Source organism: Pteropus vampyrus, unplaced genomic scaffold (genome assembly GCF_000151845.1).
Source record: "Pteropus vampyrus isolate Shadow unplaced genomic scaffold, Pvam_2.0 Scaffold130, whole genome shotgun sequence".
Classification (NCBI taxonomy): Eukaryota; Metazoa; Chordata; class Mammalia; order Chiroptera; family Pteropodidae; genus Pteropus; species Pteropus vampyrus.
The window spans coordinates 4,500,336-4,513,070 of NW_011888911.1; the positions used below are offsets into that span (position 1 = coordinate 4,500,336).

The window sequence follows — 12,735 nt, forward strand, 5'->3', positions numbered from 1 at the left end:
ACAGTTCTAGGATGGAACGTGATGAGATCTGCTCTGCCTTCTTCACAGTACAATTGTGATGTTTAGTTGGGAAGGTAGACACAAAAGTGCTCTCAAGACTATCAAGTGCTTTAGAAATCTAAGAGATAATAATAATAAGAATTGATACTTCAGCTGAATTTAACTTCTTTTAAACTTCTTCTCTGTTAAATTTCCTTTTTTAAAAAAATCTGAAAACCTCATGTTCAGAAGAACTGTCAGGGTAAATTACCACTAACCTGAAGGACATGAAATTGGTCTGGATCACTGCTGAGCTGTCCTTGAAAAACTGGTGAATAGTGAGAGCTGCTAAGGGTGGAAGATGCTTAGCCATAGGCTAGATTGGTGGGTAGTAGCCAGTAGAATCCTGCTTACTTTGGATTAAAACCCAAAAAGATCATGGTGCTTTGGGGAGTGCATCAATGTACTTTCTGGCTTCCTGACTCTGTATTCATGTCTCCTGATTTGTTATGTGGCTTGAACAAACTTTTTCTGGTATCTGAGAATCCAGAGAGGGAAGGAGCAGAGAGACCAGCAATTTCCCCATGGTGTTGGAAAGGGCAGCTAGAATAGGACAGGTTTAAGGCAAAGAGAAGTATATGTTGGGGTGTAGGCATACTTTCAGTCTTTATTATCCTGGCCTATAATAGTGATAAGACCTTTCCCCTAAGATAAGGTTTCTCAACTTCAGCACTGTTGATATTTTGGGCCATATAATTGTTATGGAGACCATCCTGTGTGTGGTGGGATGTTAGCCTCCCCAGCCTCTATCCATCAGATATTAGTAGCCCTCTACCACTCCCCGCCCTACACACACAGTTGTGACAACTAAAAATGTCTCCAGACATTGCCAATGTCCCCTGGTTGCCAGAATTACCCCCAATTGAAAATCACTGCTCTATGGTGATCAGTAAGTTAATAAATCTTGACATTGTCCTAGCATAGTGAAACGAGCCTTGAGCATGGGATCAGACTGGGATCAAGATGCCATTATTTATTAGCTGTAAATTCTTGGGCTTGTGACTCTTGGGCCTTGGCAAAGTTGAATAAATATAAAGATTCACCTCTATCATTTCACCTTGTACCCAGATATAAAAGATTGTCTTAAAATAATGTATATAGTAAAAGCTAATAATATTTATAATTTACGTAGAAGTTATGTGCTAGGCACTGTTCACACATGTGTTTTACTCTGTGTTCTTAGATATAGCATTCCTTATATATTTAATTTTATTTTAGGCTTGGCCAAAATAAGTTTCATTGCTGAGTTAGATTATGACCATATATTGGTCAGAAAGTGAAAGGGATAGGATTTTTGGTTGTAGAAAAATGTAGTTTGTATTTGTATCTTTAGAAAATTTCATTGAGATTCATGGTTCTTTTAGCCCCCAGGCCTTTGTTCCTAAGTGTTTTTTCTGGGATTCTCATGCCTGGGCAGACAGTGTTCATCCTCAGCTCTTCAGTGAAGCCCATTCTAACCAGGAGAAACAGGACTGAAAGAACTCTCATCTGTCTTTGGCTTCTGGCTCACATTTCGACGGCAGTGTTGAAAAGGTGTTTGGCAAATTTTTAATACTGGGATAATTTGTCAATTAATCACATTGCTTTATGATGTGTGTTTTCTCTCCTGTCCTGTGATTGCATTACTTTTTCCCCCTAACCTGTCTCATTCCAGAAAGGATTTTAAGATATCCTACTGAGACATATACTACCTCTGGATAAAAATAAGTCTAATTGAAGGGAAAATGTAAGCTGGATGGTGCAATAATGAAGTCAGGACTGGGTGTGGAAAAGCCCTGCACAGCTGCTGGAGGAGCACTGCGGACTTGTCTCTGAGAATAGGCTGGGAGGGATCCTAATGGTGACATTTTATGATCGCAGTGGTTGTTAAGGTAAACTTTGCAGTTGGCTCTAGATCAGGCATTCTCAAACAGGCCAATGTCTGGAGACATTTTTGATTTTTATAACTGAGGAGTGTGGGAACTATTGGTATCTAGTGTGGAGAAGACAGGACTGCTGTTGGACACCCTACGGCACATAGGACATTCTCCCACAACAAAGAGTCATCTAGTCCAAAATGTCAATAGTGCCGAGGTTGAGAAATCCGGCTGTAGTTAAGAACAACTTTATTGTTATTTGTCTTTTCATGTATTTGTCTCATCATTCTAAGTAGATTGTAAGCTTCTTGGAGGAACAAGAGTTTTGCATTTTATTTTGGAGTCAGTCCTGTTCTTGAGTCTCCGTGCTCTCCTGCTTTACCAAATATGTGTCATGGAAGTTTCTTTTTGTCTCTTTTCTTAATCTGTCAAATGAAGCCAACAACATCTGCCTGACCTGCTACCTGTGAAGGCTCAGGAAATGTGAGCTCTTCACACTATCTCTCACTGACTTATGCCTGAAGACAGTAGGTCATTTTAAGAAAATAACCAAGGTACATCTGAAGAGGATTCAGAAGAAAACTGGGTGGAATTTTTGCCTTGGATAATACACATGTGGATTATTCACTGATATATGCACCAAACATTGAACGCTTTTAGAGAGAAGCTCTGTGGGGATCAAAGGTACATAAGGCTATCCCTGTGTATGGAGTGCTGTGCAGTAGGTAGGAGAGAGGGACCTACAGACCACATTTTAGAATGCAGGGCAGAGGGAAACCAGCGCTATGTGAGTGAGCTCCTGTGGCCCCAAGGTTGAGGGTCTGGTTTGTGGTGTGCCCTTGGGTTGAGCCTTGACCACAGGAGGATTGTGATGGTGGAAAAGGCCCAACTACTGTAGGAGCATCAGGAGCAAAGGCCCAGGGAGGATTGAGAGCATTTAAGAGAAAACAGAGCATTTTGGGGCATGACTGAGCAGGTTAAGGGGGAGAATGGGAATGGGAGACTGAGCCTGAGCACCTTGTTAGAAGCTTCAACTTCCTTTTAGGAGTTTGGGGGAGGGTCACATTGAGGTTTCTGAGGAGGCTGGATATAACATCCAACCTGTGTCTCCAGAAGGCCCCTGGGGAGTTAAGAGGCAGTTCCCTGGGTCTTGGTGAGAGATGATGAGGGAGACAGGGAGGTCAGTGGTGGGGAGGTAAGAAGGAGCGGGGTAGGCACTGAAAACAGGGCAGAGATGGGTTACTGTGTGTAGATTTGGGTCACTCTCTGAGTTTCTTTAGTATGCTAGACAAAGTAAAGATGAGGGCTAGGAAATGAGAGTTTCTTAAACATTTGTTTTTATCTAAGAAGTGCTTGAAAAGATGTTTTCACTTTGTGAGCAGAATCGTAGTTTACTGCTGGGCAGCATCTGACTTTGACCACTAAGGAGATCTGCTGCCATTGCACTGATCTTGGGTCCTTTTGGTGACCAGGAAGAAGGGTCTCTGTCTGCCTTGACCCCTCCTTTTCCCCAGAGATTGCTAGGCTATATCCTTCAAGGACTTACTTTCGGTGACCAAAAATTGATGCAAGCACATTTTATCATCGTGCCAAGATGAGCAAGCATCAATACCTAGAGAGGTGAGTGGGACCATTGGCAATGTCCACATTATTAAACAACAGAAAGGGAGAATCACAGATACTGTGGGTTGCCTGCTTCCTATTCCTTTCTAGCAGAATCCCTTTTTCCCCCTCCCCATGTCTACCCTCTTTTGCAGGCCAAGCTGCAAGGGTTGTCTTGATAACCCAGCCCTAAGCTGATATCTGAGTGAGTGCCAGGGATTTGTTGGGGAACAGCCATTTGATGCCATTCTAGCCAATAAAACCGGGAGGGGATGTCTGCTGGGGACTTCTAGGGAATTGGGTAAGAAGGGATGCATGAGAGACCGTTTTCTCTTCTGCTAGACTTCACTAGATCTGCATATGGCAGCCAGCCTGTGGCCATGAGAATGAAGCTCACACTGAGGATGACAGGAGGGAAAGATGGAAGGATGTGGCTCCTGAAGCTGCTAAATTACTGCAGCCTAAAGCTGACCCATGTCAGGACTTGTTACCGTTGCCTGCTGGCTTACACGGGGGAGGGGTAGATACTTGACTAAAATTGGGGTTCTGCTAGAGACCTCCCCACTGAAATTAAGCTCTCAAAGGACAGAGGGTCTGTCTTTGCTCATGCTCTATTCCCAAAGCCTTTGACGTACACTGCAGTAGGCACTTAGTAAATGTCAAATGAGCATTGAATGTTGGAGGAAGGTTGATAGAAGGTGGCTGGTGGATCGGCAGCCCACAGTGTCTGCTACTCTTGGCTGGTAGAGTTGACTTGCTTCAGCAAACTTCCTATTCATCCTGGCTAGCTTTTCTCATAGATGAGACTTTCTAGAGGAATCCGCTGGGGATTCCAATGATGAGGGGAAGCATTCTGCCCAAGAGCTTACCCAAGGAGCTTATTTATATAATTGTGTTGTAGAGCTTTCCATTTTAGGAATGGGAGTAGATGAAATAAAACAGATAGCAAATGGTTTAGAACACACCTGGAAAAAAGAAACCTTTTAGGTCAAAACTTATTGCTCTTAAAGCAATACCTGCCTTGATGCATTAACTAGCCTAGGACAGGCCAAGTCATAGAGAAGCTGCCTATGGTGAGGGACAGACGGAAGAGAAAGCAAGCCTCATTTGAGGGACAGAAATAGACCTTTGTAGGAACAGGCTCCTGGACTGCTGTGTATTCCAGCAGAAGGGTCCCACGCCTAGAGGCACTCAATAAATTTATCCATTCAACCAGTAATGAGTGCCAGTTGTGTCCTGGGAGTCAGCAGCTTGCTGGGATCTGTTGAGGAGCAAGCAATATGTGATGTATTCTAGGCAGTGAAGCTGGGAGGGATATCCGCTAGGGGTCCTGTATAAGCAGAAAAGGAGACATAGGAGGGGAGTTTACTGGGGAGACAGACAGCAGACATCATAAACATGAGCAGTTGCCTATGGGGGTCTCTGGAAATGAGATAGCCCTTCAGAGCTGTCTCGAATTGGGGTGAGGGGCCCAGGCCTTTATTATGCCATGTCCACAGTAATTAGGCGCAGGCTGTCCTGGGAAGGGGGCCTGACCTTGGTTGAAACAGTTCTTCCCCTGAGGTCAGGTCCCACCTGGAGAAGGATTCAGCTGGGAGCTCCCACAGCTGGGGGATTGTGCTTCATTCCTGGAGGGAGGGGATCTGGACAGGGTACTCATGGCATCCACCCATAGCAGACCTGATGGAGGTGAGGAGGGCAGCTACCTGAGGGAAGAACATTCCAGGCAGAGAGAACAGCCAGGACTTGTCTGGCAGATTTGAGGAATAGCAAGGATGTCTTATGATAGGAGAGAGACTGGAGCAACACAAGGGCAAGAGCACCAAATGGTGAGGCCAGAGAGAGAACAGTGTACTGACTGGGAGGACCTGATAGATTGTTAGGAGTCTTTGATTTTCATTGCAATGGGAGCAGAGGAGTAACGTGGTCTGACTTGGGTCTTAGAGAGCTTTTTGGCTCTGCCTGGGAACTAGGCTGGATGTTGGGGGCAAGGGAGACCCATTAAAAGGCTGTCACAATGATCTAGGCAAGAAATGACCATGGTTTGGACCAGGGTGGTGATGAAGGTGATAGTGCTGGTGAGAAATGGTTGGATTCTGAGTGTGTGCGTGTGTGTGTATGTATATGTATGTGTGTAGTACACACATACATTACTTTTTAAGTATAACTTGCATAGAAAATGCACACACTTAAAGTGTACAATATGATGAATTTTGGCAAATACACTCTGTAACCTATTGCCCATTCAAAATGCGGAACATTGTGCCTCCCCAGAAAGTTTGAATTACAGATATATTGCGAAGGTAGAGTTGCCAGGGTAGAATGTGAGATGTGAGATAAAAGAGGGCTGAAGGGTGACTCCCATGCAAAGGGCAGAGTTACTGTCCACTGTGATCAGAAAGGAGCAGATGGAAAAAGAGCCTGGATTCTATTAGACAGGTGGGCCAAGTGAGGCCACTACACAGGGCCTTCTCCAAGCACCTATTTGATGAGAAGCCTCTCTGCCTTTCCTCTTTTGAAAACACTAGCATTCCATTTAGAGCTATTATTAAGGAAAAGAACAAATACCTTTAGGTTTGGCTGGTGATAATTGCCGTATATAATTATACTAGGATACTTCTTATGGTGTATGTGTGGATATGGATAATTAAGTATTTTGTGATTTGATATTTTTAATTTGTAAAATTAAAATTATTTTTACTATTTGAATAGTAATACCTATTCAAATTAGAAAATGCTAAAAGGAAAACACATTGTTAAAACTTCTCTTTCAGAGCATTTGGAAAAAAAATAACTGGGTGACTTGGGGCTTTTTAAAAAGATGTGTTATTTAGTGTAAATGATACATAAAAAAAAGTATCTGAATTTTTTAAGCCTCTAGCCCAATATCTGATACCATAGCAAATCCAGTGTTTTTATTTTGTAGCCTCCTTTCAGACCTTGGATTGCACATGTAACCGGAATAGTTAAGATGTTGCTATGCATTTTCCATTTAATATTGTAGGGTTTTTTTTTTTAATTTTAAATTGAGGTGTAATTGACATATAATAATAGTTATGTTAGTTTCAGATGTATAACACAATGATTCAATATTTGTATATATTGCGAAGTAATCACCACAATGTCTAGTTAACATCTGTCACCAAACATAGTTACAGAATTTTTTTTTCTAGTGATGAGAATGTTTAAGATTTACTCTCTAAGGAACTTGCAATATGCAACATAGTATTAACTATGGTATTATTTTCTTAACTGTGGTTATTGTTAAGATTCCCCCCACATTCCACCCCATGAGAATGTTGTTCTTAATTGCTCTTAATTTTCTAATGGAACTGGTTGGAACAGATGATTATATTTTTAGAAATCCATTTTTGCAGATAATGTCTAAGGAATGTCTCTGTTCTGCAAAATTAGAGGCAAAAAAGTATGAAGAAACAGAGACTGTTACCAAACTTTCTTGATTGTATGTTGGCAAATGCTGCAGGAGAAGAGATTAAGGTCTATAAATAATATACCCTCACTTTGTTCTACTTTAGTTTGTGGAGGGAAAAACAGTTGCATGATTGCTACAATTTCCTGTGTTATGTTTTGAACCTCTCAAGACATCTAACCTATTAGATGTCATTGTGGTCTTCCTTACTTAAGACTGGAGAAGTTTTTGTGGTTGAAAGCAGTAGAGATAATAGCAGCAGATGGCTCTGTGAGGTGGTTGACGACATCTGTGTCCCTACCTCAGGAGATGAGCCTACCTTTCAAAGACTGGGATGTTAGTGACACTGTGAAGGTATATTTGAATTTCAGGCCTCTGCCATGGGCTTTCTCAAACCATTAACAACAGTAACAACTCCCCAGATCACTCATCCCCCAGTCCCTGGCAACTACCATTCTACTTTGTCTCTATGAATTTGACTATAGAGACCTCATTTAAGTGGAATCATACCGTATTGGTGCTTTTGTGACTGCCTTATGTCAATTAGTATAATGTCTTTAAGAATCATCCATATTAGGGCATATGTCAGAATTTATTTTACTTTTTAAGGCTGAATAATATTTCATCGTATGGATATAACACAACTTTCTTATTCATTTATCCATGAATGGACACTTGGGTTGCTCCTACCCCTTAGTTATTCTGAGTAATGCTGCTATGAACATGGGTGTACAAGTATCTTTTTGAGACCCTCCTTTCAATTCTTTTAGATACATACACAGAAGTAGAATTGCTAGATCATAGGTAATTCTAGTTTTGATTTTTTGAGGAACCACTGTTTTCCATAGTGGCTGTGCTATTTTATGTACCTCTAGCAGTAGACTAGTGTTCCAATTTCTGTGCATCCCACCAGTACTTATTATTTATTTATTTTGATTGTACCTATCCTAATGGGTGTGAGGTGATATCTCAGTCTGGTTTCGACTTGTATTTCCTTGATAGTTAATGATTTTGAACATATTTTCATATGCTTGTTGGACATTTGTGTATTTTCTTTGGAGAAATGTCTATTCAAGTCCTTTGCACATTTTTTAAATTGAATTTTTTTTTTTTGTCATTGAGTTTCAGGAGTTTTTTGTATATTCTGGACGTTAATCCCTTATCAGATATGTGATCTGCTAATACTTTCTCCCATTCTTTGGATTGCCTTTTTATTCTGTTTCAGTGTCCTTTGAAGGACAGAAGTTCTTAATTTTTAGGAAGTCTAGTTCGTCCATTTTTTCTCTTAATGCCTCTGCCTTTGGTATCATATCTAAGGAATCTTTGCAAAATCCAATGCTGTGAAACTTTTTTGCTGTGTTTTCTTCTACAAGTTTAATAGTGTTAGGTTTTACATTGATCCATTTTGAGTTAATTTTTATATATGGTGTTAGGTAAGGGTCCAGCTTTATTCCTCTGCATGTGGATATTGTTTTCCCAGCACCATTTGTTGAAGTAACTATCTTGATGGTCTTGTTACCTTTGTGAAAATCATTTGACCACATATGCAAGGATTTATTTCTGGGCTCTGTATTCTACTGAATTGGTCTGTATGTCTGTCTTCATGTTAGGAACACACTGATTACTGTAGCTGTATAGGAAGTTTTGAAATCAGGAAGTGTGAAACCTCCAGTTTTGTTCTTTTTCAAGATTCTTTTGGCTCTCTGGGGTCCCTTGAGATTCTATATGAATTTTAGGATGGGTTTTTCAATTTCTTCAATCAGTATTATTGCAGTTTTGATAGGGATTATATTAAATCTGTAGAGCTTTGGGTATTACTAACATCTTAACTATGTTAAGTCTTCAATTTCATGAACACAGGATGTCTTTTCTGAGTAATTTTTCTTTTTGATTCTATTTTAAGTGGAATTGTTTTTTTAATTTCTTTTATGGATTTTTCATTATTAATGTGTAGGCTTCCATTCCAGCGGGACTTGTTCACAGACATTACAGTCCGATCTGCCCAGAGAGCTATCGAGTATAAAGGTTCAGAGATAAGAGCTCAAACCAAAGGTCCTCAGGTCATTGAGATGGCCGGCTACTCTTGTTTGCCCTCTCTCTTCTTCTCTCTAGCCAGTGCTCTCTACTCAGAGTTTAACTTCCACATTTGGGCCTCCTCCGGGAATCTTTCCCCTGATGTGAGGCAGGATTACATCTGACCACACCCCATCAAAACCCAGCTTCCATAACTTTCTCTTTTTTCCTGCTAGATGGAGAGCATTTATACTGTAGTCATCAGATTGGCAACCCCCATACAGAAGACAGTGGCCAAGTGTAATGGCTCTGTGGAGAGAGTCACAGTGGGGTACTATGTGTGGACTAAGGTGGGGTCCAGGAGGGTATCCGGGAGGGGTGACCTGGAGACAGAGCCCCAAGGGAAATGGGCTGTCATGGGTGTGCAGGGAGAGTGCGCTGGCCACGGTCATTCAGTGGATATGAGACTGCCTGGCAGCTCTAGGGGACAGGGAGTGTGTTAGTTTATCTTTTGTCTCTGTCTTTGTACAAAGAAAGGTCAAACGCGGAAGGGAGTTGGGAGCTCATCTTCATCTTTGTATTATGCTATGCCACAGGAAAAGTTCTCTAATTGGTCAAGCCATAAGGTCCTTTTCCTTAGCTCTACCTCAAAGATCCCTTTAGAAAAAGAGTTCTGTTCCTGCTGAGGGGATGTGGGCCACTGTTTTCCTTGGGACTGAAAGGTATAGTGCTGTAAGAAGGTAAGGAGCCAGCCACCATGCCGGTGGCTTTGTGTAGGTCCTCTACTATATTTCATCTAATCGATGGTACATCACTAGGAAAGTTACATTGTGGCAGTTATACACCAGTCACATCTTCCACCAAGGTGTTTCCTGATCTCAGAAATGTTCACATGTGAAATGCATGCATTTTAGAAGCAATGTGACACAGTATCTTAATCTGTCTCATAAGGTGCTCCTCAGGGTGAATTTTGCAAATAAGGAAATTGGTGTTCAGAGAGATTAATACTTTACTCAAGGCTGCTAGCAGGGCTGAGGATTCAACAGCCCAGGGGCATTTAATGCTAAAACCCAGGCCTGTTCCCAGTCCTCATCTCTGCCTTCCCCTGGAGCCTGGAGACTCACTTCAGCTTAAAAATTCCCTTCCAGCCTTAACAGCTAAAGCTCGTGTTCCACATAGCTGTGTGGAACCAAAATGCAAATCTGACCTTGGCATTCCTCTGCTTTGGAGGTAGCTGTAGAGAAAGAGCTGCACTTAATGGTTTCTTGTCCCTTGCCCTAGCCTAGCCTTCCTGTCTGTCCAGCCTCCTCTCTCTCATTTGTGACCTGAGCTCTACTCTACAGCTGCATGCCAGGCTCATTCTTGAGTCTATGCCCTGTCCCTTCTACCTGAAATTTTCCTCCCCCATCCTTCTGGCTGACTCATCCTCCTCTGCAGAAAGCCCCACCCCAGGCTGAGTTAGGTGGCTTTTTACCTGTGTAGACAGTTGTCCTTGTGCCATTGAGGTTCATATTACTGTCTGCATTCTGGAGCTTCCTGAGGGCAGGACTGAGCTTTCTATCTTTATTTTCTCATTAGCCCAATATCAGGCTCACAGTAGATATCCACAAAGGTGGATGATTGAGAAAATGTCTTGTTGATGCTATGAGTGGATGTAGTGGCAAGGACTTGGGTTGTACTTGGTACTTGTGCAGCTAACTAAGCCCTTCCTCCCAGCCCGACTCAGCTGTATGTGTTCTTGGGGAGTCAGGCTGGCCTCTGACTTGCAGGTAAGTGATTTTGATGTGCTTCTTGAGGGGACATATAATACATTGTCTCACAGACTTAAGGAACCAGGGCTAGGTAGATGGCCCTTCCTGATGTTTTACTCAAGACTAATGCTGAGTCACCTAGAACTTTTTTTGGTTAAATTGACAAATGCTCAGCTCAGGTTGGCTTAAACAGAAAAGTGAATGAATTGGCGTTTTGGGTTATCTCTTGTTTAACAAACTACCCCAACACTTGCTGGCTAAAAACAATAACCATTTTATTGTTTGTTTGTAATTCTTCAACTTGGCAGGGCTCAGCAGGGATAGCTCATTTCAGCTCCACTGAAATCTGCTGGAAGGGCTCAAGCAGCTTGGGGCTAGAACTGTCCGCCTTGGGTCGTGTGTTGGGTCCTTGATTCTCACTGTTATCTGGGTTCTTTGATCTTCTCCATGTGGCCAGCTTGGACCTCCTCTCAGCATGGTGGTGTCAGGATAGTTGAACTTTTTATATGGCAACTGGCTTTCTCCAGAGGGCCAATGTTGAACTGCTGGACCTTCTTTAGGCTTAAACCTGGAATTGGAACAGTATTGCTTCTGTCAAAACGGGTCTGTTAAAACGGGTCACAGGGCTAGCCCAAGTTCAAGGGAAGGGAAGCACATGGTTTCATGGGACTGAGGTGTCCACGATGATGCTTAGCATAGCAAGTCCAGGGGCCCAAACCAGGTTATCAGGACCCAGTGCATGTGTGTGCACGCTCTCTCATTCTGCCTCTTGATTCCTTATATGCTTTTCATCTGTGGGCTTTGCATCAGTTCCCTCCAGGCAGTGTGATCCTGACACAGCAGCTCCAGGCATACCCACTCCTAGCTTCACCTGGAGGGGCAGCACACCACAGGTTTTAATGCCTTGGGCTCTGGAGCCAGATACCTGGGCTCTACCAGGCAGCTGTGTGGCCTCGGGCAACTTTTCTTAACCTCTCTGTGTGCTTCACTTTTCCCCTCATGGTAAAATGAGGATTTCAGAAGTGTTTACCTCAGAGGGCCACATGAGATTTAGAGAGTGTTCTGGGCTTCCTGCAGGGTTTGAGAGCCATGTTAGATGCTCAAGAATATGTCATGGGCTGGGAAGGAGAGGGTCTGGCCACGGAAAGGCACAGCTCCATAGCATATACCTCAGCATGGCTCTGGCTCTCCTGGATGGTACAACTGGCTAGCTCCTCCGTGGGCTGGCCTGCTGCAGCTGGCCTGGGAGGCCTCAAGTGGAGACGGCAGTGCTGATGGGGTCAAGGGTCCCCCACCGCTGTGCTCATTATACTTGGAGATATCTGCTTTGCTGAATTCCACGGTGTTCTTAGTGGTGCTAATTGGTCACTGTCCTCTGGTATCTGGCAGGACTCCAAGCCTCAGTCTTAGCACTAGGTGCCATGGTCTCGCCATTCCTCACAGCCTTTGGAGCAACGCTGTCCCGAAGGACAGCCCCAGTTGTCCTTTCTTGTTTCTTGAGGCTGTCCTTATGGCTAGATGGGCAAGAAACCCACCTTTTCCCAACTGTGTCCCTCCCAGACCCCCAGCCTATGGGAAAGTGTGGCACATTCTCAGTGGCAGCATGTGGAACTCTATGGCTTATCACACATGGAGCCACCAGGCCCAGGAAGAGCTTGGGCATGCCAGCATGGGCCTGAGCGCACAGGCAAGAAAGCACCAGTTGGAGCACTTCTAGTCCTCACCTATGTTCTTAGGACCTGACTTCTTTTAGACCACTCTGTATAGTTTTCTGGAGTTTTTTTTCTGAAAGATTAAGGTAGCAGTGATCAGGGTCTGCCCTGTCCATGCTATGGGAGAAGAATAACTTGAAGGCTCTTTCCTCAGGCCTCTGTGAGAGCACTCCACTGCTGGGTCTGGTTCCTTCAGAGCTATATAGGGTGCTGAGCTGTGTTGAGGCTTGTCCTGTGAACACTTGGAATGAAAGCTCAGAGTGGATGAGGGCTGAATTTCCTGTGTTTATGACACCTTTGAGCACACTGCAGTACCCCAGGAAGGCAGTCAG

At 43.3% G+C, this 12,735-nt stretch overlaps 1 protein-coding gene across 3 annotated transcripts in view; it reads left to right on the forward strand.

Annotated features, from left to right (window-relative positions):
• LOC105296855 (protein HIRA) overlaps window positions 1-12,735 on the forward strand; it is an 80,526-nt gene that overhangs the window by 2,627 nt on the left and 65,164 nt on the right. Inside the window, exon 1 of one of the 3 annotated variants that reach the window (XM_023534726.1) lies at window positions 1,362-1,572. The exons of the other annotated variants lie outside the window; for them this stretch is intronic. The gene's annotated coding sequence lies outside the window, so the exon portion shown is untranslated. Of the gene's footprint in view, window positions 1-1,361; window positions 1,573-12,735 lie in introns of those variants that run through there. 3 annotated transcript variants of the gene reach the window in all.